The 24,361-nt window shown below is 40.4% G+C and overlaps 1 protein-coding gene across 20 annotated transcripts in view; it reads right to left on the reverse strand.

Annotated features, from left to right (window-relative positions):
• The window catches only part of RIMS1 (regulating synaptic membrane exocytosis 1), a 305,897-nt gene that overhangs the window by 275,786 nt on the left and 5,750 nt on the right, over nucleotides 1-24,361 (reverse strand). The window lies entirely within an intron of this gene.

A 24,361-nucleotide genomic window follows, 5' to 3' on the forward strand; every position in this document is an offset into this window, starting at 1 on the left:
CACAAACACATATCTTTGGATTACTGTATCCCTTCTCATTTCCTGCAAACAGGTATTTCCCTTCCTTTTCTCAATATACTGTAAGAAGATAAAATTGAAAATTAAGAAAATTACTAAATAGGAAAGACTAAGCACATTTGTTAGGATTGTTTGGCCACTAGGGAATCAAAATAGTAGTGTCCAATACAGTGTGACACATTATGGGGCTTCATGAATGTAAAAGCCATGGTCTCACAAAGAGAAGCATTCCTCCAAGGAGTGTAAACAGGGAAGTGGAGGCAGAGGATTGAATTTTGCACACTTTTAACTACTGGTATTTCCAACACTGAGTTGGTAAGAGATGAAATTCTCAAGATGTGGCACTGAAGACTTGTAGGGGGATAGACCATAAGTAAATAAAGGTAGTATAGAAAGTAATCTTACCCCCTAAAGAGCTGCAACTGAGCCAATTATTAAGGCTTAGGAGCAGGCCTGATTTTAACAGGCCACACCTGTAGCCAATGAGAAGAGTGTTATAAAAGAGGGGATTGGTTGGTTGAGGGGTACTGGAGTCAGTTGGCTGCTGTGAGGACAAGGAGGAGTCAGTGCCTAGAGGAGCTGCCTTCGAGAAACATCAAGGAGGTACAAAACTCTAGCAGTATGGAACCCTTGCAATGTAATGACAATAGAACCTTTGCAATATAACAACAACAAAGACAATTCAGGATGGTGAGAGCTGAGGACAAATCTCTGTATTTCTGAGTGTCAATGTCATACCTGTAGAGTTGATTGCAATGTCTGAAACAATCGAGAACTGTACGGGTACAATGCTGACATAAAGCTTTAATATTTCTATTCCCTTTTATATGCAAATTCTCTTCTGCACATCATAGAATCTCATCCAATGACCTGATTTCATACATTGAAATTTCTGAACTAATTTGCAACAAATATATGGGTGGATGCACACACAAATATATACATATATATACACATGACATAAAACACACTTAAACATACTACAGAAAGACTGCAGAAATTGCCAGTAAGGAGTGGTCAAGACCCTCTTTATAGATATCATTAGTGACATGATAATGTTTTGCATCAAAAACAGATTTTAGGATTCAAATTTACATTCTTCATGCATGATCCTTAGCCATCAGGATCCAGAGTATCTGGATATATTCTCTCCCACAGCTGATATAAAAAATACTGAACTTACTAACGGAGTGTAGTTGAAATTGCCAAACTGACTCCATAGCTCACTACTCAAGATGTATACTTAGGAACCTGAATGATTCAATCACAGAATGATTTGGGGGTTTTGTTCTTTGGCTTTGGTTGTGGGGTTTTTATCAGAGGGGAAAATGAGTGAGAATTTTCTGATTAAGCACAATTTAAAAATACACTATTTTTTTGTCACTGTATATCCAAACTCTCTTCTTTTCCATGTTGGGACTACATCCCAAAGAACAGCAATCAGCACACACACAGCAGTGCTGACTAGAGGATGTGTCTCATTCTTTTTAGTCTACATGCCCTACGTGACACAGTAGGGCAAACATTCAGAAGGGTTCCGTTTTCTTTCAGGCACGAACACAAATCTGATTTCACAAGTGTCTGGCCTGCTGAGTGAGCACTGGCACTGACTTCCTGCAAAAACCAAGGCAAGGGAAGGACGGGCACCCCTATGTGTTTGCAAAGAGCAGCAGACTCCTGCAATTCAGCTGCATCAAAGCTACAGAGGTAGATCTGTAGGTATCTACAAGGTAGATACCACCTTGCCAGTAGATACCATATTACCACAGCGGTATCAGCAGAGGCATTCAGTACATTCAGCATTTAATTTCTCTTTCAGAAACACCACAACTGTACTGGAAGCGATAAGGAGCATGCCTATGACTTCAGTGGGCAAAGGATATCACCATGAGTCTCTACAGAGAGTATCACACTTAACACACAGCACTTTTCATATTTGTCATGATATATTACAAGGTAAACTTCCATTGTTTATTCAGGATTAGATTTTTCAGAGACTGAAAACACAGTTAATAAATGAAATTCAACAGAATATCCTTTTTAAAAAGCCTAAACAAATATCACCTCTTATTAATATGCTGTTTTTCTTTCCTTTCACAACACCATATTCCAGGATATTTTGAGTGATTCCAGTCTCTACCAATTTTCAATGAAGTGGAACACTCCAGGGTCTCCATATAATGTAAATCAATAAGTAAAATGAAAAGAAAAGATCAACCCTTCCGCTCTGTCTGCAATCTATTCCTAAATCATAAAATATTTAGCTGCAGTACACTAATATTTTAAGATAAAAATCAAAATCATATTAATTTGAAAATAACTGCCATTTAATTGTACATATTTTTATCCATTTGTGAATTCCTATAGTAATTCCTAAGTTAAAATAATACAATTGACCATTTGCTATGTTTGAGTGGATTTCTTTGGAACATTTTAGTAAACAGCTTTGAAACACTTCTCTTAGAATCATAGAGTCATGTTAGATTGAAAAAGACCCTTAAGATTCTCAAGGCCAACCATTAACCTATTCCAGCATACTTAGCACTTGCCAGGTCCACCACTAAACCATGTCCCACATCTACCACACATCTTTTCAGTACCTCTAGGAATGATGGTGATTCAACCACTTCACCTCCCCAGGCAGCCTGTTCCAGAGTTTGACCACCCTTTCAGTGCAGAAATAGTTCCTAATATCCAATCTAAACCTCCCCCACCACATCTTGAGGCCACTTCCCCTTCTCCTATTGCTTGTTACCCAGAAGAAGAGGCTGGCCTCCACCTGGCTGCAGCCTTCTTTCAGGCACTTATAGAGAGGGATAAGGTCATCTTTGAGCCTCCTTATCCAGCATTAACACCCCAAGCTCCCTCAGCTCCTCCTCATAGGAGTTGTGCTCCAGACCCTTCACCAGCTCTGTTGCCCTTCTCTGGACTCATTCCAGCCCCTCAAAGTCCTCCCTGAGCTGAGGGGCCCAGAACTGAACACAGCTCTCAAGGCATGGCCTTACCAGTGCCCAGACAGGGGTACAATCACTGCCCTGGCCCTGCTGGCCACACCATTGCTGATACAGGCCAGGACGCCATTGGCCTGCTTGGCCACCTGGGCACAGCTGGCTCATGCTCAGCCACTGTCAACCAACACCTCAAGGTCCCTTTCCCTGGGCGGCTTTCCAGCCACTCTGCCCCAGCCTGTAGCGCTGCATGGGGTTGAATGGTTGGTTCAATAAACAGTGACTAAGAAATTTGTTTCTAAGCAGTTATGGATGGGGCAATACATCATTAAATGTAGACCAGAGCATGCAGGTATTGCAGAGACAGCTGAAAGAATTGTTTTCAACATCTTGACTTCAGAGGAAAACAGCTTCCTTCATAGGCAAAGAGAACTAGGTAGGTCCTGATGAACCAAATATTAAACAGATGATTCTACATAAAATTTCCTTGCCTAAATTATTGCAGTGGCTTCCTTGTACACAGGGAACACAGAGACATCCGTGCTGCTATCTTGTAAGCAAGGTACTCATCAAATGCACCACCACTCTCTAAATTTGCCTCGTCAAATCCTTTCTTAATGTAGTACCTTTGCAGTAGTTACTCCCTATTTCTTGCAGCTCATTGTAAATAAGCATTCCCCACTGCTATACTGACTTATTAGCTTTGGAGAGGCAGTACATCCTCCTCTGACAATTGTCACCAAGGGTCTCATTCCACCCTAACAAAAGATAGTCATCACTTAAAAGAAAAAGTAAAAAGGAAGGGGTTTGTTAGGAAGATAAAAAATACACTCTTCAAAATAAATTTGGTTTTCTCTGTAACTTACAACTAGCTTATTTGCACCTATGCATATATTTGTCTAAAAACAAATAAAACTCCAACAGGTATCCTGGCTGCTAGAGCAATAGCATAGGGGGTCACAGTAGCAGAACATTAAGTCTCTTCAGTGCAATTAGCATTTTGATAGATATAACACTCTTTATCCTAACAATATTCTTTTGTAGGTTTGTCTGGGAAGTGAATGCTGTCACTTCTGATGCCACCTAGAACTGCGCACCTGGAGATTTCAAAGACATCTCTCATTCCCAGGTCATGTCTAAATGACCACTGCATGTAAGGCCTACATAAATATACATGAATATTTCTAGAGCTGTGTACAGGGCACTCTGCATCTACTTCCTTTCTCAATTTTCTTCTATCAGATATTGTTGGGACTAATTCCACTAAATTATTTACAAATACATTAGTAATAGGCGTACTGAATTCAATTTGTGCAAAATTCAGGAATAAAAAAAAACCCTGACAGACCTCCTTCAAAGTTATAAGAGCAGATCTTAAGAAGCTCAGACCGCCCTAGAAAATGGGAGTACACAGCTATATCCAGCCCTTATTTTATAACAAGGATTATAAAGTGATTGAGAGTATCTGAAGCCATTGAGCTTTACCTGTCAATACACCAGCAGTGAAAAGTTCATGAGTCTGTTACCAGCCACAGGCTACTCTAATAGGTTCCTCAGGAAAAAAAACACATTTTGGGTCCTGTTCTGATCCCAGCTTGGCCATAAAGACTGGATCTAAGTAACTCTCACCTTATCCTGACTAATCAAAGCTATTTCTAAGTGGTTTGGTTCTTTCATCTTCATTAAATATTGACCTACAAAATCCTTATTTGTTTCACTAGAAACAAAATACTTTTTAGCATGTTTGGAAAGGGGCTATTTTTGGGAATACATAGACACAGCTGCTCCATTTACAGTTACAGCAGAATGATCTTGCTGTTTAAAATGTGCATGGTGTTACACACAGCTGCTTGCCTCAGCCAAAGGTGTGGTGTGATTGGAGGAAGGATGGGAGTCTCAAGAACAACAGCTTTCTCATTCTCTACTGGATTGTTCTTTGAGGAGCTGGGACTACACAAAAAAAAGCGGGAATTTTCAGGACAAGAGGGCTGAGTCTATAGAGAAGAGAGGATATTAAGCTGGATGTGAAGAGAAGTAAATGGGAAAGAACAAGAGTGCAGAAACAACATGTGATGAAAGATGAGGTTAGGATGACAGATGGCAAGCAGAAATGCACCATGGCTTATATCTGTGCCAGAAACCACTGCTAATACAAGGATGCTAACTATAGAATCATATCTATGCATATTTTATATATAATATATTATATAAACACATATACATTCAGAAAAAATGCTTTAAAAGACATTTAAACAATACTTAGATAGAGGTTTCCCCATCCCTCTGTTCCCTCAGCCACAGATTACCAAGATACATTAATGAAGCAAGCCTCCACGTCAAACATGTTCACTTGAAACCAGCAGTAGCAAGTATGTTTCTCACTGCTCCTTCTGGGCCTGTAGAAAACAAACACTCCTATGCATATTTTCCATTCCAGCCTAAAGGAAAATTTGGTGGCAAATTAAAAATATGGGGGAATTGCTGAACAAACAGTACACTAAAATATTTAACAAATTCTGAAGGGCTTTCAGAAGACTCCATCTAGCACTTCTTAACATGTTGTTTTTTTAAATAAATCATCATCTTAAAATAGAGCAATGCATGAAAAAAAAATCTGGACAGCGGCTAGTAAAAGGCTCAAACTCTTCCCATTTCCATAACATTCTTCATTCCCTCACTACCACAGCATCCACTCTTATCTCTGCTTCTTACAGTTGTAAAAATGTATGCAAACAGTAATGGAACAAGTGATTGCAAAATCCAATTTTCCTGCTCCTCGTACAAATTTCCAATACACGAAAACACCCACCTATGCTATCTTACTCACTGCAGGAAAGCCCATGTGCTAGCTGCTACAAAATGTATTTTAAAAGACAAACTTGGACCTCTAAACACACTTAGACACACACCACCACAGACCACTCAAAACAAAGAGATCAATTATTATACTTCTAAGATTCTGCTCTATCACCATACTGTACAGTAAAAAAAAAATCAACTTCTAGGACTATTTAATGTTTAATATATTATATTTCTAATGAAATCTCTGCACTTACTAAGCCACCAACATATTCCCAGTTCTTCATTTTCACTGCAGAATAAAACAAGCAGGAAAAGCAAAGTGTGAGTGGCATAAATTGACAACGGAGGCAAAAAAGAAGGACTAAAGGCAATGAAAACTCACTGGGTCATTTAGAAGTCCATTGCCAGAGTCACAAACTCTATGATATCATTTTCACAGATTTAATATTTTGCCTTATACTTCTATTACTTTTTCATGCATTTTTCTGTTCTTCCGGACATTAAGTTCTCTGGACATTGCTACGTAATCCCTTCAAAAAGCTGACACAGTTTCATGGCTCCTTACAGGAGCTCTGAGGAACTCAAGGTTTTTAACCTTTAAAATGAGACACTTAGTCACAAGTTCCTATTATCATCAAAATACCATCAGTATAAAAACATATATATATATTCCCTTAGCTGTGTGCAACTCAGTGTAACTTTGTTAATCTGCAGCATGACCTCCCTGCTGAGGTTAAACAGAAAAATGAAGAAAAATCCTTTATATGTACAGAACATGTATCTCATATACAAAGACTATCACTGGCTATGAGAAAAGAATTTTTGCAGGCACCACTGCTTAAACTTCTGAACCACAGGTTAAACTGCTGAAAGCATACACCACTCATTAGGGCCTATGGCTTCTAAAACAGCCACTAATTTTTCAGTGGCTTCCTGTACTTCAGGGCATAGAAGACTGAAGCAGCTATACTTGGAAATAAAATTGTATTTTGGAGTATGCATTTTATTATATACTAAACCAAGGTTTGATTAAGAGCCAAATAAGGCCTAAAAAGTAGAGAAACTATTCATTCTAATACAATTTGAATTCTACATTTTAATACAGATTTACATTGAGAAGCAAGGCCCACAGAAAAAGAATGTTAAAAAAACCAGAAGAGCCCTTTGAGGAACTATATTAGTTTTCCTTTTTAAGCAGAAAAAAAAAATCTTCATATTAAATGTCTCATGAAGAAGTGTGGCCTTGGTTTCAAGCTTTCAGTGAATTAAAACAATAGAGAAAATTAACAAGATGTCAACAGTATTTTTTAAGTCTCTCTTGTTTAAGTTGGAAAAGCATTAATTCTTAGTGTTATCTGCAGATCCTATGTGGCTTAAAAAAGTTTCAAAATCACCTCTTTTCTGTATATTGATTAAATTTTTATATATAAAAGTCTGCAAAAAAGGTTTGCAGTAACTCTCTTTAATATTTTTTGGATGATTTAAAAATTAAATTATATTTTAAAAAAATAAAAACTTGTGCTTATGGAGGAACTGAACAAAGGACTCCATTATCAGAAGAACTACAAGACCACCTTGACAAGCATAGAAAACTGCTTTTTGGATGACATTTTTCTAAAGGCAGAGCCCCAGAATGCAAACTCATGACCACTCCACCAGTGCAGTAGGGGTTTCCATTCAAAAAATCAGCCGATATCATCACTTCTTACAGTAAGGGCTGGAGTGACATTAAAAATATGAACTAAAGGAAAATAAAGTATCATGGCACGTAGGACCACGTCTGCACAATCATATAAGAAATCGGAACTTAGCTTTAGAGGAATAAATAGTGCAAATCTGCATTGTTTAAACAATTCAAAGATGGCCAAAGAGCAGTACAAGGATCAGCACTGATTGTCCCCTCAGTCGGCCCTGGTGAGGCCACACCTTGAGTCCTGTGCCCAGTTTTGGGCCCCTCACTGCAGGAAGGACACTGAGGTGCTGGAGAATGTCCAGAGAAGGGCAATGGAGCTGGTGAAGGGTCTGGAGCACCAGTCCTGTGAGGAGCAGCTGAGGGAGCTGGGGCTGTTTACACTGGAGAAAAGGAGGCCCAGGGAGGCCCTTATGGCTCCCTACAGCTGCCTGACAGGAGGCTGCAGCCAGGTGGGGGTTGGCCTCTTCTTCTGGGTAACAAGCAATAGGAGAAGAGGAAGTGGTCTCAGGATGTGTTGGGGAAGGTTTACATTGGATATTAGAAATGACTTCTTCATGGAAAGGGTTGTCAAGCATTGGGCCAGACTTCTCAGGGAAGTGGTGAAGTCAACATCTCAAGAGATATTGAACAGATGCGTGATAGATGTGGGACTTAGGGACATGGTTTAGTGATGGACTTGGCAGTGTTGGGTTAAGCTGGACTCAATGATCTCAAAGGCCTCCAATCCCAATGATCCTGTGATTCTTCTTGTGGCAGGCATTTTAATGCAAATAGAGTTTTCTTAAACATGCTGCCAGCTCATGAAGGGAACAATATTCCCTGTCATCAAACACCAAAGCATGACATTTCAACAAGAAATGTTGGTCACTAGAAGTTTTAAACGTACATGCAGTCTCAAATAACATCACAATATGCAGGGAACCCACGTATTAAATCCACACCATGGGATCTTTGCCTCTTTGGGTACGTCACTGAGCTGCATGGCTGACTTTGGACGGAAAATGCAAGTGGAGAGATTCAAGGATGTTCTCAGCAACACATTTTGGTAAATGACAAAATTTTGTCTAGGTGGAAGATGCGTTACCTAACTGAATTAGGTAACTGAGTTAACTACATCAAACCTCTGAGTTTAAAAGCAGCAAACTTGAACCTTTCCCATGAGCTCGAAGTGTTGAACTTGCTGTTAAACTACCATTGCCAAATAGCAATCCCTAGTACTATGTATCATATACAAGAGATTTATATCTTTATTTGCCACAATTATTTGTATTCATATCTGATTCTTAAGAAATTATCACCCTGAGCAAAGCATAAGGCTTCACTATCCAGGAAGTCGCAGGCCAGATAGAATCCCAGACAGTCTGTATGCTGGTACAGAGGGTGAAGTCAGATCCAGCTGCAGACATCAACAAAGCTGTTTATCTGGATTTTTTATTGTTATTGCTTTGTCTTGCAGCAGAGAGCTCTGAAACCTCCACTGAGACCACGGATTCTTGGGACCAACAACTAGAGATTATCCATACACACAGAAAAGGAGTGACATTGAGACAAGAAACAATCTGAAGAAAAAACATGAACAACTGAAAGGAAAAGCATTATCTCAATGTAACAAAAGCAGACCTGAGGTATAGGCAGACTCCAACTTCCCCAGAGTGGCAGCACACAAAAGTTAATTGTATCTCAAGTCTCTGTCCAATAACTTAACATCCAGACTGATTCTTTCTTAAAGTGAAATCAAGAAGTATGAATCTCAGAGTAGCACTACCAGAATAATGACAAATTTTCTGGATGACAATGACTGATAATTGCTCCTGCCACTTGTTATAGGATTACTAGAAGTCTTACAGCTACAGTTCTACCCAGCATCACAGCAGCACAGTGCACCTCTGCAAAAAAATCAGACACTCTGATTATAATTTCTGGCAAACAAGCAGCTGAATTAGCAAAAGCCCATCACTGTTAGCACTTCTGGCTAAACCCTACCATCTAAGTTCAGCCAAAAGCACTGAAGACATAGGAAACAAACCATTAAATTGTCTGAAAGTGACCCCTCCAGAAGTGCTGGATCCCAGCATGCAATCCAATTGTTGCCTATCAGTTGTGACAGACAATTCAATATCAAGGGTTACTACCTTTCAGGTGTCTCACATAAATTAAATTATAGAAAAAACTGGTTTTGAAAGATTAGTATCATTAATTACCTGGCTCTCACGATGGATGACCATCCTGATGGACATCAGTGACAAGTCCTGTCCATCAGGTGTCTGTACTGGGACCAGTGTTACTTAATGTCTTCATTAATGACAGAAACAAAGGGATCAAGTGCACCCTCAGCACATCTGCAGATGACACCAAGCTGAATGGTGTGGCTGACACACCTGAAGGACAGGATGGCATCCAGAGGGACCTGGACAAGCTCGAGAATTGGTCCTGCAGGAATCTCATGTGGCTCAACAAGACCAAGTGCAAGGTGCTGCACCTGGGCCAGGGCAATCCCTGGTACCAATCCAGTCTGTGGAAGGAACAGACCTAGGGCTGATCTGCTGAGAAGGACAATCACTGCTAATCCATGTGTTGCTGCTGGAGGAGACCTGACCCAGCAATGTGGCCTTGCAGCCCTGAAAGCCAATTGTTATCCTGGGCTGCATCCAAAGCAGCGAGGCCAGCAGGGCCAGGGAGGGGATCCTGCCCCTCTCCTCTGCTCTGCTGAGAGCCCACCTGCACTGCTGCCTGCAGCTCTGGGGTGCCCAGCACAGGAAGGACCTGTTGGAGCTGGTCTTGAGGAGAGCCACTAAGTAAATTGGAGGGATGGAGCACCTCTCCTATGTGGAAAGGCTGGAAGAATTGGGACTGTTCAGCCTGGAAAAGAGCAGGGTGATTTAACTGCAGCCTTCCACTCACTACCTAAAGGGAGCCTACAAGAAAGCTGGAGATGGACTTATAAGAGCATTTACTGACAGGACAAGGGGGAATGGCTTTAAACTGAAAGAGGGCAGGTTTAGATGAGATAATAGTAAGAAATTCTTTGCTTTGAGGGTAGTGAGGGACTAGAACAGGTTGCCCAGAGAAGTTTTGAATGACCCATCCCTGGAAGTATTCACAGCCAGGTTGAATGGGGCCTTTGAGCAGCCTGGTCCTGTGGAAGGTGTTCCTGCCCATGGCAGAGGGCTTCGAACTTGATGGTCTTTAAAGAGCATTCCAACCCATTTTATGTTTCTATGATTTTCTGATTCCAAGACATGTGAGTGATCTTAGCATCACTACCATATTCTGACTTCTTGAAATTACAAATTCAAAATTAATAGAGACATGTTGGTAGAGGAGCAAGATATCACTGATGAACCAGGTAGTAGCTGATGTCAAGTTTTTTTTCTACAAAAGTGTTTATTCTGTAATTGGGAAAGAAATACAAAACTGTCAGTCCCAAGCTACAACATATTGCAGATTTGAAATCCCCATCTCTTTCCTCCTTTTCTTAGTACAACCCCAAGGTATCCCAGGTTCCTCAACCTTCTTTTTCAACTTCACTTGTGTCTCCCTGCCTCTCCCTCATCTTCTTATTTTTTTCCTTTCCTTTCCTTTCCTTTCCTTTCCTTTCCTTTCCTTTCCTTTCCTTTCCTTTCCTTTCCTTTTCCTTTTCCTTTTCCTTTTCCTTTCCTTTCCTTTCCTTTCCTTTCCTTTCCTTTCCTTTCCTTTCCTTTCCTTTCCTTTCCTTTTCCTTTTCCTTTTCCTTTCCTTTCCTTTCCTTTTCCTTTTCCTTTCGTCTAATGAATATCCCACATTCAGGAGCAGGGGGGGTTTTCTGGGGGTGAGCTGCTGCTTCTACAAGCGCACACTTGTGCTCAGCAGCACTCTGTGAACAGTAGCATTTGCTTGTTTAGCTGTGAAGACATGATTGCATCTATTTCAGTTTGAGATTTCATTGTGCATGCCTTATAAAGCACACTGAGGCAGACACCTGTTTCATATTGAAGTCCACATCCTATAATCCTTAAGGTCATTCAAAACAAACAAAACTGAAGTTTAGTCCAAGACTGTGTCCTGCTGTCACCCCTCCCAAATATAGCACTGATAAACTTCCTTGCTTCTTCATATCCATCTTCTGGATGCCAAGATACAAGATAACACTACTGCTTATCTCTTTCTCATCACTTTGGAAAACTCATTACTTTCTCTAACATCTAAAAAAAGAAAGAGCTAGACCAGCCCAAGAGAGTCAAGGCTTAGTTATGTGTTAATCACAGTATTGTGTGGCAATCTTTAATTGTGAAAATAAGATTCACAGTGTAGCCAAATGGGAGTTTCTACACTGGAGGGGAAAAGGCAATGAAGAGCTGGAAATGCTCCTCCCCCCTTTCCATCTGTTTCAGAGGATGGATCACACAGTGCAGGATCAAGGCAGAGACTTCTATGTTACCTCTACAGGACTTACATGCTCTCTCCACTCCTTTTCCATTGTACCACAGGGGAGAATCCAGAGAGGAACAGCCAGATGTTCCAGGGGGTGGGATCAGTGCTAGAAGTGGCCAACCAGGCCCATGATACCAAAGCAGGAGTAAAAGAAGACTGCCTTAAAGCATGCTTCCTCATCCCAAATGACACTATGCAGCCTATGAGCTTATGCAGCTGTGTGGTTTATATTAAAAGCTGGAGCCAAGTTTTCAAATGCTAACTCCCATATATGATAGGCATATGCACAGCCACACACACACCAGCAAGACCTCCACACACTGACTGGGGATCAGAGTTATCCCCACACACCAGAGTGTGGTACTGGGGAAGAACCACAGAAAAGTGCCAAGGGGTTTTCCCAGCCAAGAGCACTGCTGATTTAGCAAAGCAGGGACCTTTACACATTCTGATTAAGGTTTCTACTGTTTCTACTGTACAGTGAACTCTTTGGCCCCCATTATTCACCCTTCTCCTCACCTGCTGAGGCTTTAGATGTACTTGCCTCAAATGTCAACATCCTTTACTCCTTTTTCTTTCCATTTAATCAGTTCTTTTTAGCTCCATTCTTCACCTACCCAAATAAGGAGAGATGCCACCTTTAATTAAAGACAAAAACACACAAACACACACCGTTCCCTCAGGCACTGAGCCTGCACAGATTAATATGTACATGCACATAACCTCCAATATGTCAGGCTGGAGATGACAAGGCTGGACAGACCCAGGGGACATGGCACCCTGCCTATAAACCCTGAGACTAACAAAACAGATCTACTTTCTTTAAATCTCATCTCACTCCTCTCTGCTTACTCTGTTAGGAAGGTAATCTCCTGGTTCAGGGCACTTCTATGAACTCCATCATACAGCTCCTGTGGAAACAGGGGCCTTTCCTAAACAGAGGGGGAATTCTTCTTATTAGTAAAAATATTAAAGCAAATTCCAAGTACTCCAAGCCAATTCTGGAGCTTCAAAAAAGATCCAAAATTCTGAGACTGAATTAACATATCAAATTGCTTTGAAAAATAATAATGTGGATTACTACCATCAGGTTAGGAACTCTAAGATGTGGTTGAGCTTTTGTTTCCAAGTCCTCTGCTACAAACAAGGAGACCTATCCAACCTTTTTTTTTTTTAAATCAGACAAGATCTCTTACGTGGATCTATCTTTTAGTGAGAAGGTATGGGGCAGCCTAAGAGCTATCAGGTAATACTATGAAATTATTATTTTCTGGGAATGTTGAATTCAAATGAACTGAGTTATGCACTTCCTTCTTCAGTCAAACTACCCTGTGTTTCCGGATGCTCTTGCTGTACCACCTGAGCCTGCTGAGATCTCGGAAAGCAGCTCTGCCAAGCCTCAAGTGTCTGAACCTTATGACTCAGACCCTTCTCTTCACAGTCTTGAGGCTGGCTTACACTCTGAGGATTTCTAAACCTTTGTGTTTTCTACTTGCCTTCTAATTTATTTATTATCACACTGAAAATAAATGTTCACCTCCTTCTGATTTGTGCGCTTAACCATCTCCAGTTCAAGCCCAAAGGGAAACAGATACATAAATAAGCAAGTCCCAGGTCTGCTACCAGAGGATCCATCACTTTTCATTACCCAGTTCTCGGTGTGAAGAAGTGCTATTTTACGCTTGTTCTGTACTAGACGTATAGTCAGCTGCAGCACTCACAGCCTGCTTCCAGATTCCCATCCCAGCTAATTCCAGCCTTCTCCTAACATCTTGCTCCTGTCATATATTCCTCCTCTTCTGATCCCCACAGCACTGCCTGTAATGACCCTGAGTCCAACTCCTTGGGCCTTTAGGGATGGGTATTTCTTATAGTTTCCCCCTTACTTGTGTCCTTTCCCCTTTCCTGCTGTCCCTCACAATGCCATGACTGCACTCTCATCCTCTCTCTTCATTTCTTTTCTCCCATAGCAACTAAGCAACCACAGCTTTTCTAGTGAATAGCCTTGCCAGCACAAGGCAAAATGCTGACTATTTTGAGGACTTTTCTCATTAATCTGGTGGTTACCTTCTGAGGGCATTTAAAACACTTTAGCTAACATGAAGCTTACATTTAATGCAATAAAATAAAATAAAGATGTTATCAAAGAATCTCAGTTTCACTGATGGCAGTTTATGATAATTTACATTCAAAAGGTACTGCTTCTCATGGAAGGAAATGTGCTCTAGCCTCAACAGCCATAATACTATTTAAGAAATGAAAGATTCCCAAAGGAAAGATAGTGATCTCAAAAATTATGCAGGAGGGATCTGAAGAAAGTGGCACACTGCTGCACAGGTCTGAAAACCCAGTCAGAATCACTGACTGAGCTGAAACCTTTGCCACTGCTGTTTGTGTCCAGCAATGAAACACGAAGGGTCTGGGAACCACTTCCACTTGAGGAAATACCCAGGATGGGTTCAAGGGTATCTGGATCTGTTGGTCAGATCCAGAATCCAACACCGGCTTCCAGGCTGCCTCCACTCCCTGCTGCCCACAGCTACAAAACCTGGTCTACAATAGCAACCATCTTCCCACCCAGTCCTCAGTCCTAAAGTCAAGGAGTGGTACCACTGGACATCTCAAATACCAGCTGTGTTTGGACAACCAAATCCTCTCCTGGGAAACAACAGCACAGTTTCAGTGCTGTCACCGCACCCCCAGGGACAGTGCAGACATACCCTCTGCCATGACTGCACAGTGCTTTGTATCTCTGAACATGACTGCAGTTTATCCTCTCACCAACTTTTTATGAACTGAGCATGACATTTGCACTGGACAATGCTGCATTTTCCTTACAATTTTCCAGGAAGTTCACCTTAAACAGAAATGCAATTTATTATGTTAAGAATGGCTCCTTAACTCAGCTTGATTTGGCTAAGATTTTATTTTATTAAGAATATGATTATAATGCCTGGAATGAGGAAAAAGAAAAACTGCACACGTTCCTAAAATATTACAGATTGAACTCTGATGTCCTAGATACACTGTATGTAATAAGTCAGATGTAATAAATATCCATGTAACCACCATGATTTAAACATCTGGAAGGTAAGTAAAGTTGAAAGCCTAAATGAAAAATACAGTATGAGATAAAGAATCATATATTATAACTTTATAAACTGTTATGAATTCAGCTGGGAAGAACCATAATACTATAGGGCATGATTTGAACTGTCTTCTAGAGAACAAACTCTAGCAGTACTTTTCAGGCTTACAATATAAAACAAAACATATTTTGGGAACCAATAAAAATAGGATGCTGACAGCCATGACATACAGCTCTCCTAAGGATATTTTGCTACCAAACAAGAAAGACTTAACTTCGTAGTATAAAAAACTTGCAGACTGCTAGATTCTGAAAATATATGGAGCTGCATTGGGTTTGTGTGGCAAGGTTTTGGTAGCTGAGGATCTACAGAGTGACTCCTGTGAGAAGTTACGTGAAGTCTTCCCCATGTCCAACAGAGCCAATGCCAGCTGTCTTCCAAGATGGACCCATCACTCGCCAAGGCCAAGCCCATCAATGTCAGTGTTAGTGCTGCTGGGATAATCATGGAATCATAAACACATTAAGGTTGGAAAAGACCTCCAAGATCACTGAGTCCAACCTTACACCAAATATCACTCTGTCAATTAAACCCTACCACTAAGTGCCACACGCAGTCCTTTCTTGTACACTTTCAGGGACAACAACTCAACCACTTCCTTGGGCAGCTCACTCCAATGCTTAACCACCCTTTCCATGAAGAAAATCTTCCTGATGTCCAGCCTGAACCTCCCGTGGTACAGCTTGATACCATCTCCTCTTCTCCTGTCACTGATGCCCAGGAGAAGAGCCTGACTCCCACCTGGCTGCAAACTCCTTTCAGGCAGTTTTAAAGAGGGATAAGATCACCCTTGAGCCTCCTTTCTTCCAGGCTGAACACTCCAGGCCCTTCAGCTGCTCCTCATAGGACTTGTGCTCCAGATTCTTCACCAGCTCTGTTGCCCTTCTCTGGACTTGCTCCAGGCCCTCAATGTGCCTCTTGTAGTGAGTGGCCCAGAACTGGACACAGGACTCAAGGTGTGTCCTCACCAGTGCCAAGCACAGGGGTACAATCCCTGCCCTGGCCCTGCTGGCCACACTGTGGCTGATACAGGTCAGGACGCCATTGGCCTGCTTGGCCACCTGGGCACACGCTGGCCCATGCTCAGCCACTGTCACCCAGCAGCTCCAGGTCCTTTTCCCTGGGGGGCTTTCCAGCCACTCTGCCCCAGCCTGTAGCACAGCCTGGGGTTGTTGTGACCCAAGAGCAGGACCCAGCTCCTGGCCTCATGTTGAGCCTCCTACAGTAGTCCTACATGCACTGCATGATGGCACTCAAGATGATCTGTTCCACACTAGAGCAGGGGAAGACTGTCAGGAGTTCTCCCCTGAAAAAGAAGGAATGGCAGAGACAATATGTGATAAACTGACTGCAGCCCCCATTTCCCTTCCCTATGCTGCTCTGAGGGAGAAGATAGAGAAAATCAGGAGTGAAGTTGAGCCCAGTAAGAAGGGAAGAGTGGGAGAAGGTGTTTTAAGATTTGGTTTTATTTATCATTATCCTACTCTGATTCTGACTGGCAGTAAGTTAAATTAATTTCCCCAAGCTGAGTCTGTTTTGCACAAGACAGTAAATGCTCAGTGATCTCCCCTTGCCCTTATCTGGGCCCATGAGTCTTTCATTGTATTTTCTCTCCCCTGCCCAGTTGAGGAAGGGAGAAACAGAGCAGCTTTGGTAGCCACCCAGCATCCAGCCACAATGAACCCAGCAGAACACACAGCAATAAAAGCTTTCCTGTACTCTCTGTTGCCTCAACTTTAGCCTGGAGGAAAATGTACTTTTCCTTTTCCTTCAGGGAAAACACTTTTAATTTTCTTGTTCATTCAGTTCTTGGCCTCTGACAAAGGAGTCAAAAGGGTGGCAGTTGCCAAAGTCACTTATTGATTTTCTTGGTTTATTTATGAATTCCAGACATGCAAGTGCCTGTCTTCGAATTTTAACACCTGGTATTTCACACCATTAAGTAAATTGCCAGGAGGACTACTTCCTTTCCACCCCTGCAACTTCCACATAACTAGTGAGCTGCCCTCACAGAAAGTTCATCAAACTTTGGCTTTCATAGAAAGCTTTTAAATTTAGGTCTTCTTCACTAGAGCTGTATGTGAAAGTTACCTGCCTTTTCTACTTTCAATAAGGCTTTCTTCGGTGATCTTAGTCTATCAGTACACAGGAAGGAAAGCTTTGCATTAAGATGAAAAGTAATAGGAAGCAAAGAGAAAAGTAAAAAGGTACAATATGAGATCAACGGGAAGTTTCAAGGCTAATCCCAGTACAATGCATTGCAGTAATCTAAACAGAATGAGACAAAAACCATGAATCACTCTGTTCAGGTCTTGATTTCAGAGAAATATGGCAAACAGTTACATGCAGGCAGAAAAAAACACACAAAAATTTTTCAAATATAAAGCTGAAAGCACTCCCAAACTACAAGCCCTGTAAAAAACTAAGAGGGCAAATCCCCTTTATATCAAGGAGCATTCCTGTTGCTGCTGTTCTCCTCAAGGCTCTTCCCTCATATTTTTCATGTCATTAATTTTACTTTACATCACCAAAATCTCAGGTTTTTCTCTTTGATCCCATACAGAGCAAAATTCAAGAAAGAAAGAATCAGATCACCTTGGCTGAATGAAAGAGCATTGTCTCACCATCCATGTAACCAGAACTCCCCAGCTCCTTTTCTACATGAACTGCTTAAACCTGGTCAGACAGGGACAAGCTTAGAACTTGAAACAGGCCCACCAGAAAAAGGGAGGTTACAAGTGAACAAACCTGTAAATTCCTGCTGAATCCCTGAACTGATCAGTCAACTCCAAAGAACTTGATAGGTTTTTTATAGTAGGTGGATAATTGTTTAAAAAATACCTTTTTAAGGGGTGATGTTTTGTTTCAAGCTAATGAAGAAAGATATAAAAACCCTTTGCAAGATAAATTATGAAAATATTTTGCTTGAAAAAGTGAGAGCTCTTAAATTTAAAAATAACAATCAATATAATATCATTTAAAAACACAAAATACAAGAATCATAATATATTAGTGAGGTTCTATATTCTTAGAATAGATTTCTCATCAAAAAATCAATTTCTAATTTTGCTCTGAAATACAAGAAAAATGTACTGTGCATTTAATCTCATAAGGAATTTACACACTTTTTACATATACACTAGCAGAATCAATTTATATGATTCTGCAATTTCCACCTTTGAGTAAACACAGTTCCCTTCTGTGAGAATATTGAAAAACAGCTTCTTGGAGAAACAAAAGGAAAACAATATACACTATCAGACTGCAGGAAGTTAGGGGTATGCAGAACACAAAATAATTTAAAAATACAGATACTTCCAAACAGTGATAAATAAAGTGGGGTGGTTTTTTGTTGGTTTGGGGTTTTTGTTTGTTTGGTCTTGTTTTTATTTTTTTTTTTTTTTTTCAGAAAAGCAGGTAGCCATGCCTTGGTTTCACTTTTCTTAGGTTTACTTTCTATGTAAGGCTTGGAGTGTAACTGAACAATTACTAGAAGCATTTGAGTAAAATGTGCTTCTGTCTGCAAAACACAAGATTTACACAGGGATATCCCATTTCAACAGACTGAAGAACTCTGGTTTTACTTCAGTTAACAGATGTGCTTCCAGTGAGACTTGTTCTAGTCAGAGAATCACCACAGTTAACCAAACTCAGCAGAAACACAGGGCCACAGAAATATGTTTTGCTGGTCCCTGGCAGCAACAGTGTCACTTGTCTTAAGATATGACTGCAAGCAAAATTGTCCAATTTTCAGCTCTTTAACAACTTTCACCAACGTACTCTGCATGTTTACAGCAACAATAAGCAACATAATGTTGCAATTAAAGTCCATAAAGCAACTTGTACATATTTCTGTACAGCCTAGTTCCATATTCTTAGGCACAAGTACATATACACATATAAAACCTCTTTTAATTCTCATCCATAAAATGCAAACCCATTACCCTGACACTTTGCAGGTAGCATCCTGGGCCAAAATCAATAGAGTTAACCTAGGATGATCTAGAGCCCTCATAAATTCTGTCCTTTCTTCCAAACTGCCTCAGCTCATGCTCCATGTGTTCCATCAAACAGCTGCCTCCCTGTTCCATGTCTATAGCTAAAAACACATGACCAGCAGAACACTAAACTGTACAGCTGAAGTTTGTCATGCAATGCCAAACTTTCTGCCATGAATAACAGTACCAAGGAGACTTATCACTAAAAGTAACTAAAATACGTATAGCTTTTTCACATTATTTTACTGCTCAAGCTTTCACATTTTTCATATACATCTGTGCAGTATCATTTAATCAGTACAAAATTTATTCTCCTGATGTCAAATGTCAAAAAGATTCTAAAGTTAAGACTACAAATAAGCGAAAGTGCAATGACTTTACTTTGAATATAACTTCATATACAAGGCTAATTAAAAATGTAGAGAATAATGAATATAAATTAAAAAATACTCTGCTTTCTTAAAATTTGCAAGTGCTAAAGAAATTGTGCCAAGAAACTGATGAGAGAGCTCAGACAGTTATTACATGTGGTTTTGCACAGGTCTTGATGCTTTTTCCAAGACCAATGGAATCACTAAAAGAAAATAGTTACACTAAAAAATCATGGCACAAAACACAAGTAAACATATTCAATCACTCAGCTCCCAGATTAGCCTTTTATTACATAAACTGCTTCATTGTAATTTCTTGCAAAATCCTATTAGTAAATATTTAATCTTTAACATGATTAATAACCACAGATGTAAGCAGCTCACGGTGAAAACTTTGTATAGTTTGTATAGCGTAGGACCACAGATTTTCTAAGTATCTGGAAAGAGAACAGAGAATGATGTATCAACAGAAGGATTACATCATCCTAGTTTGTGGATATGATTTTGAACCCTTCACAGTATATTCAAAGACTTTAAAATTAATAAATATTTTACAAAAATGCAGACAAAATCTTCATGAGCAGTGGCTACAAGATTCTTAGTGCTCGCTAGGCTCACAGTCCAAACAAAGTTCAAAAAAATGTATGCTCTTTTATTAGACCTGCTAGAATAAGATATAGACAGAGTTTTGGACACATGAATACTTTGATCAATTCAGAGTGTGCAGTATTGGTAACCTAGAGAAACACTTGAGAAGACACTTCACACTTAGGGCGTTCAAGCGTGTGAAGACTTCCATTAGCAATTTTCAGAACAGAGTGCTCTGCTTCTTGCTAAAAGTAGTTCCCTTTTTCCCTGCAATATAATAGTACTTACACTAAAATAATGTTGTTGGGCTGTGCTCCCTTCATGACCAATGTCCCAGTAAATTTCACATAATGAAGTTCAAAAAGTAACTCTCAATTAAGGATCTTCAAATAACTGCATTCTGAAACAAGACATTTAAACACCCATTCTAGAAATTCACTAGAAGTTAGTGTTTATCTAAAGCCCAAAATACACAGAAAATTTTTTTTTGGTTACACCTCAGATCCTCAATATTTGAAACAGTTAATTTGCTAAATCTACCACAGTCATCACTAAGAAGTGTAGCTCTATCTGCTGGGCTCATCCCTGATCAAAAAGCAACTCTCAGGGCATATACTGATATTCAGTGACTCCAGGAGGCCTTAAAATAGGAAAGACAGATGAAAACATTAGGAGATTTCTAACACTATGTTTTTATTACAAATATCTGAAAAAACTCCATATACAGACAGGTACATTCTCTTATCTTCAATAGTATGAACAGTGCTTACCATAGGCAAAGTGTACAAAGTCCTGACTTTGAAAATGAGAGACACATAATGTGAAGAAACTCTGAAATTTGTAACTAAATAGGTGTTCTAATTCAATCCAGAACTGTCTGGAAACAGCTACTCATCATGCTGTGTCTCTTCATGCCTCTGAAGTGGCAACTGTATGAACGGTTTTGTGTGCAATTATTCTGAAAATTGGAACTAGCTCTTCTTGCCTCTGTAACAGTGCCAGAAAATATACTTGGAATATGGCTTTCTTGCTTAAAAGTCTCTGGACATAAGTATTTGACATGCAATCAAATTTTGAAGATGATTACTTCAGTTCTAAGTACAAAGAACTACAACGCTATCCTATCAATTGTCTTATCTAAGAAACCATTAAATCAGACTCATAGTTGTATTATTTTCTGCTGCTTGTTGTGAATATCAAAAGTAAGTCCGATTAAAATTTACTGTCTAGACTCGCAAACTAAGCTACACTAGAAACATTGCATAATATTTTACCATATCTATGAAGTATAAAATAAGGGATAAAACAACAATAATTCTTGATAGATGTAGATATCTGATGAGGTATCTGCGTCCTTATAGATGTACCACCTAGATTTGACTGAGGCAAATCAGACAGAGGTGTAAATCTGATGAGGTGTAAATAATTTTAGTAATTGTAAATTTATGCAAGTATTTTCAAAAAGCAGAATGAAACTACTCACTCTGTGTTTGTAACTGATGACATAAGATTTTTTTACATGTTTTACCATTGCTGGGAAGTGAATTCAGACTATAGGCACACAAGCTTTTTCCCCTAAAACATAATTGCATGCTAACATCTATTAATTAAAACTGATAGGCCCAAGGGAGTAGACAAATGCAGCAGCCACCAGTGGGTAGAGCAAAGGAGAAGGTAAAATTAGCTAGAAATTATAATTGGCTCTAACTATTGGCAACCCAAAACAGAATTTCAGTTTTGTCATTTTCCACCTTCAATAATGCCTGCATTTCAACAAGCTTGAATACAAGGGCAGCAGTATTTTTAAGCAGTCTTTTCTTAAGGCATTAATCTCAAGTCTTAAAATGCTTAGTAACTGCTTGATGAAGGAAGCACACTACATCTTTGTGAGATGCTTTCCTACCCAAGGATGCAAAAGATTCTTTGTATGAGTCTTCAGAAATAAAAGGGTATTGACAAGACTGAGAATTTCCAATCTCTCTTAATGCTGTTCTCCCTCTGCTATCTTCCAGAAAAATAAACATCAGGATAGTACCCTCCCCCTCTAAGAAGAAGCCTCTTCTACATAATTACTTTTAAGATAAGGTTTATAACAACTCTGTACTTTGAGAAGTTCCTGCCCAGAGATCATGTTTTTTCACACAGTCTTTGTCTTCACCCTTCTGCAGGGCACAGATAATGCCCTGAATTTGAAGAATGACAGACTTCTTAGTTAGAAAGTATTTCTGCAATGTCAGACAAAGCTGGCAATGAAGCTCTGGCAGAATCTTGCATCAAGGGGAGAATCATGTGGGAAGACGCATGCGCAGCAATAACGCCCTGTGCATTCCAATAACACCACTTCAACTGGGGCCAGAAAAGAGCTCTGGACAACAGTTTGCACCTCAGACATTCCGACAGCTCAACATTTGCCCATCTGAAGCCTGTGTCTAAAAGATGGTAGGAATGTTTATGGCTGTCTGTCATCCCCTATCACTTCCCGTTCTTCTGTAGCTTTTAAGAAATGCCTATCAATCTGCTATTGTCTGCTGACAGTCTCCTGCTCCTCCTCAGCAGTGAGATGGCTGCCCAGCAGATCAGTCAATGACTGCCTCATAATTGCCTTGCTAGTGACTGTGTTCAATTCTGAATATGTTTCGAATCCTCAGTATCCTTAGAAAAATCAGCCTACCCTCAAGTGAAAAAATCACTATGAATTCTCTGAAATACCCTCAAAGTCATGAAAATATTCCTTGCAATTCTGAGGTCACCACAAGTTGTCTTCTTTATCAAAACACATTTATGGCCATACCTGCCCTCTCAGACTGATGAAAACCTGAAGCTTCAAATGTTAAATTCCTTCTGATGCTTCCATTGGCCAAAAGGTCACAACAGTTTCTGCACTGTTCAAATTCTCTCTTGTCCTCTCTGAGCAAAGGCCTTGGGTAGTAAAGAGGAAAGGGTGAGGAGCAGTGACCAAGGCAATCCTTTCTCTGAATGATTTGAGAACATGTTTAGATACTGGTCTCTCTTATAAGCCTGAAAACATCCAGCAAAAGTTTTGCACAAGGAGAAAAATCCCAGGGTGCCAACCAACTGGAAAGAAGCTCTGCAGAGAAGCAAGTGAGAATTCCTGGTCAACACCAAGCTGAGCGTGAGCCAGCAACACACACTTCCAGCAAAGAAGGCCAATGCCATCCTGGGCTGTCCTGGAAAAGCATCACCAGCAGATTGAAAATGATGATCTTTGCTTTCTGCCACGTCTGGATGATAAATCTACTTCTGGGCTCCTCAATATAAGAAAGACATGCTGGAGCCAGTGCAGCAAGGAGCCAGAAATACAGACAAGGGACGGGAGCAGATCACATGAGGAAAGGCTGAGAGAGTGGGGCTGTCCAGCCTAAGGAAAGACGACCCAGAAGGATTTTTACACCTGTAAATTCCTAGTGGGGAGGACTAAAGCAGACAGAGCCAAAATCTTCCCAGACTTGCCCAGTGACTGGACGAGAAGTAATGGACACAAACTGAAACCTGGGAAGTTCCATCTGAATTATTACGGTGAAGGTAGCTGAACACTGGAAAAGACTGTCCAGAGAGTTTGTGGAGTCTCCGTCCTTGGAGACACTCCAAAGCCACCTGCACTTGCTCCAGGGCTACCTGCTGCAGGTGGCCCTGCACTCAGTAGGGGGCTGTACCAGACAATCTCCAGAAGTAAAATCGTTTCATCGGGGATTTGTACACTCAAGTTTCAGGATCAGAGCTGGCACTGCCAGGAAGAGGCGCAAGGCAATATTTGAACAGTCTTTCTGGGTGATTTCAGGAGCTTAAAATACCCATGCACACAGTAAGCAACCTGCACTCTGCTCCCTACAAGACCATAGGGTCTGAAACATGGCAGTTCCAAACTACTTAAAGTACAAAGGAAGAAATAAAGGCTCTCAAGCAGAAGCCTCCATTCCTCCTGCTCCACTGCAGAGAAAGCGAGATTCATGCAGCCATGGAAAGAATAAATAAGAGCAAGGCTGAATCAGAGAAGAGAGTCTTGGTATTGTTTATCTATTTCATCCTTTAATTCCTTGGTGCCAAATGCACAACCAGTTCTCAGAACTCTCAATTCCTCCATTGTTTCTCAGTGGAATTAAAGATAGGCTTTTGACCTTTCAATCTAAAGATAAGATAAAGCCAGACTTCCTCAAGATGGCCCCTTCACTCTCACTTTTATTTCTGGAAAGTGGCCCAGTTTCAACAGAAAGGAGGAATGATCCTACTTATTCCTTCCCTGCTGTTTATGGAAGGGCAATTATTACCAGGGACTTACAGCATCCAGGCTAAGAACATCTTGGAATCATACTTCCTCCTGTTGCCCATAGGTACTAAACAAAATGAGGATAGCAGCCCCTTTGAG

This window comes from Melozone crissalis, unplaced genomic scaffold (assembly GCF_028551555.1).
Source record: "Melozone crissalis strain CALT ecotype California unplaced genomic scaffold, PUWL_Pcris_2 ptg000027l_1, whole genome shotgun sequence".
NCBI lineage: Eukaryota > Metazoa > Chordata > Aves > Passeriformes > Passerellidae > Melozone > Melozone crissalis.